Source organism: Vombatus ursinus, unplaced genomic scaffold (genome assembly GCF_900497805.2).
Source record: "Vombatus ursinus unplaced genomic scaffold, bare-nosed wombat genome assembly UNPS02014177.1, whole genome shotgun sequence".
Taxonomy (NCBI): domain Eukaryota; kingdom Metazoa; phylum Chordata; class Mammalia; order Diprotodontia; family Vombatidae; genus Vombatus; species Vombatus ursinus.
This window is the reverse complement of record NW_020953955.1, coordinates 374,484-377,442: the sequence shown is the minus strand read 5'-3', so window position 1 is coordinate 377,442 and position 2,959 is coordinate 374,484. Positions and strand designations below refer to the sequence as shown.

Here is a 2,959-nt window from a genome sequence, read left to right as displayed (position 1 = left end):
TTTTTGAAATACCACATAGTTCAATAGGAATGATCATTTATAGTACAGAACTAATTTACAATCAACTTAACTCTTCATCGTGCTTTGTGGATTAACTGAGGGGAAATTCAGTGCCCTTTTCTTCACCTGAGGTGGGGCTCTTCTCTCCCACCTTCCAGTTGGCTCCAGAGCTATTTACCCTAGTTGTTCCTGGGCATCCTGTTGCACCAGCATCTCTTGTTTCTATCCAAGTAAGGGCAAAATCAGGAGGAATTGGGACAAGGCATAATGGGAGAAGGCTGAAGGTGAAATAGATGAGCTAAAATAATGTTCAAATGCCTTTTTTTTTAAGGTTATCTTCACTATGACTCCCTTCTCCCTCAGCAGGGTAAACTGAGTTGACTATTACTACTGGCATAATTCCCTCCCTTCCCCAAGACAGGTATTATTTATTTACATAGAAAAAAGATTTCTTGATTGTTTTCCAATGTTCAAATACATTAAAAGTCCCCATCTACACAAAGATCAGGAAACACAAGGATCCCCCTGCTCTCTGACAGCCGTGACTGATCAACCCAACAGCCTTCTTTAGATGACTTCTTTGCCACAACCTTATTCGTAACCTTGCGACAATAAGGAAATACAAAAGGAAGTAGATTAAATAAGTCAAATAGGTTTTCAATATTTCTGAATAGCAATTTCATCCAACTAAACAAATCAATAGAATTTCAGCATGGCCCCTTTAAGAGAATAAGGTATTGACCTTTCTTTTAGAATGTTGGGTAACATCAGCCAATAGATGCCTCTGGCACTAATACTTCACTGCTGCCCTTTGTCTTTTCAGCTTCTGGTTGGCGCCACTGAATTCCCACCCTCCAGCCCCCTGCCTCTGACAACAACAACAACAAAAACAACAACATTGGTAACTTGTATAGAGCTGAAGGCGTAGACAGAAGCTCTGAAATTTCTGAGCAGTGTGGTTGCTTGATGGCTAGATCGACAGACTCCTGCCCCGCCTTGCTTATCTCTGGCTCCCACTATCTGAGGGAGCCCCACCAGCCATCAAAGAATAGTTTCTGCTTTTAGAAGAGGTAATCCAGTCCCGTGATGTGTGCCAAGGTCTAAAATGTTTTTTAAATGATATTTACAACTTATCATTGGAGTATTAACCATGATTTTTCTGGTCATTTAGGGAAGATCATTCTTTTGCCTCAGTTTTTTGCCCTGATTACTCATCATACTTTTTAAACTTTCCAGGAGATTATCTTGTAACATCTGTTCAGGGGCAACAGAGGTAATTTCAAGGCAAGGTTTGTGAGATATCATATATGAATTTCTTTTTAAACATTGTTATGAATAGATTGAAATCCCATGTTATGGCAGATCCATCAGTACAATAGCCAGCTTTTGCCTGTGACTTCTATAAGATTTTCCTGACAATCACACTCATGATAAAGAAAAAAAAATGATCAGAGCAGGATGCTAAGCCCTTCCTCCTTCACAATGGTCAGGCTTCTTGTTTTGTTACCATATTTTCCTCTTCTGCAAGCCCATTTTCTTCCTTAAATTGTTTGTTTTCCCCCTATAACCTCAGAACTACTATTTGTTGGTAGCCTTTTATATTTTTCCATTACTTTCTTAGCTTCAGTGGCATCCGAAGATAAACTAGAGATTTAGACCTAACAAATCATTGTCTTTGTTGTCATTGTGGAAGTGGTTATATTTATTTCTACATTATATGTTTTATTAGTCTCTGCCAGCTATTCAAAGACACATCTAAGTTTTGAATCCATGAAATGGTCTAGTTTTGCCTCCCTCCATAATGCTTCCATATTTGAGGTGCTGGTTGGAGGAAACAGATTCGACCATAAACTCATATTCTTTTTCTCATTAGGATCATAAGTGAAAACCCATAACATCACTGACACATTAATTGATGTCCTCACATCAGTAATTCCATTGTTGGGTCTCATACATGCCAGGAGAGTTTGGTGGTTTTCACTTTAACATCAATTTCATTCAGAAGGGTTGCCAAGCTTTAGGTTGGTGGTGACAGCACTGATGAGCAGACCTTTGAATCTGAACTCATTCTGAGGCTCTAGGTTCAGAACCTGGTCCACTTTCACCATATTGCTTGGATTCTTCAATGTCATTTCACTGATAAGATCCTATCAATTTCTGATGTTGAACCATTTGAAAATGCCAAGGGTGTTGGTTGCAAGAACTTTCTTTTCTGGGCCTTCAGTGGCTGTGGCCATAACACATAAAGGAGCAGTTGGCAGGTTTTGTCTCCACAAGGGTTGCATCTTAGGGTGATGGTTGAGGGCACTGGACTGGAAGCATCATTATTGGGTTCAGGGTCCTGGGCTAAGGGCCAGATGGTCAAGGTGGCACATGTCTCCTCTGATCTCTCCTTCAGGGTGCCTTACTGTTTCAGCTAGGCTGGCCTGGCTGCCTTGTGTGTGTGGTAATTAGTTGGCAGTTGGTAAGGGTGACTGGCCCCTTTTCCACAGGCATTGCTTCCATGCCTGGTGGACATGAGGACGGGCGGCCTAGAGGTTGTTGCCACTCCCAGGGTCCTTATGTATATCTGCCTGTTGGTAGTCATTGGTCAGCAGTTGTTGATGGTAATAAAGAAGATTCCACAATGATCGTTTAGATGTGTAGATAGCTAGGAAGTGGTATGAAAACCTGGTTCTGGGCAAAATGATCTCCACAATGATCTCTCTCCCTCTGTAATGACCTCTGGGGCCGGACTGGAAACAGGTGTGGCAGGTTTGGGAGGCACTGCTATTCCCAGGGCTCTTGGGCTCAGGGTCCTGGGCTGCCTCCATCAGGGTCTGAGGAGATGATGGCCAAGGAGGTGCTGTCTTCTTCTCTTGCTTGGGTACCTTGCTGCTTATAACAGTGATCATCAAATAACTGACATGTACTTTAAGAATAATAAGTACTTTATGGTTTGAAAAATACTTTGCATACA

General features: G+C 41.6%; 1 pseudogene; it reads right to left on the bottom strand.

Annotated features, from left to right (window-relative positions):
* Positions 1 to 1,486: 1,486 nt before the first annotated feature.
* LOC114041699 lies at positions 1,487 to 2,108 on the bottom strand (annotated as a pseudogene).
* Positions 2,109 to 2,959: the final 851 nt, after the last annotated feature.